At 48.5% G+C, this 466-nt stretch overlaps 1 protein-coding gene across 1 annotated transcript in view; it reads left to right on the forward strand.

The window, feature by feature from the left end:
• LOC104992406 (boLa class II histocompatibility antigen, DQB*0101 beta chain-like) overlaps nucleotides 1-466 on the forward strand; it is a 10,112-nt gene that overhangs the window by 8,315 nt on the left and 1,331 nt on the right. The gene's annotated exons all lie outside the window — the stretch shown is intronic.

The following is a 466-nucleotide window of genomic DNA, read 5'->3' on the forward strand; positions in this document are numbered from 1 at the left end:
TATCACTCTCTCTCTTTTACAGGGCTCATGCGCTGACTCCTGAGGATATTTTGGGATTGGTGTTTGCTCTTCTATAATGCGTGCCTGACCTTGCCGGGAATTCCCAGATGCTTGTCAGCCTGTCCCACTCTGAGATCAGAGTCGGTCACCAGGTCATTTCCTGTGGCCATCCCCCAACCAAGGATCTGGCTGTGGTGCTGCTTCCTCCACTGACCCTGGAACCTCTGCCTGTGCTTTGTCAGCTGCATCTACTGAGACTCTAAGAGCTTCCTCTGCTCCCATTTTTACCCAACAGAGTGTGCAAAAGAAGCACATTGAAATAATTTACCAGGCTGTAGAGTTTTTTCTAAAATCATAATTAAACATGACTTCACTTTCACTTTTCATGCATTGGAGAAGGAAATGGCAATCCACTCCAGTGTTCTTGCCTGGAGAATCCCAGGGATGGGGGAGCATCGTGGGCTGC

Source organism: Bison bison, unplaced genomic scaffold, assembly GCF_000754665.1.
Source record: "Bison bison bison isolate TAMUID 2011002044 unplaced genomic scaffold, Bison_UMD1.0 scf7180017864214, whole genome shotgun sequence".
Lineage (NCBI taxonomy): Eukaryota > Metazoa > Chordata > Mammalia > Artiodactyla > Bovidae > Bison > Bison bison.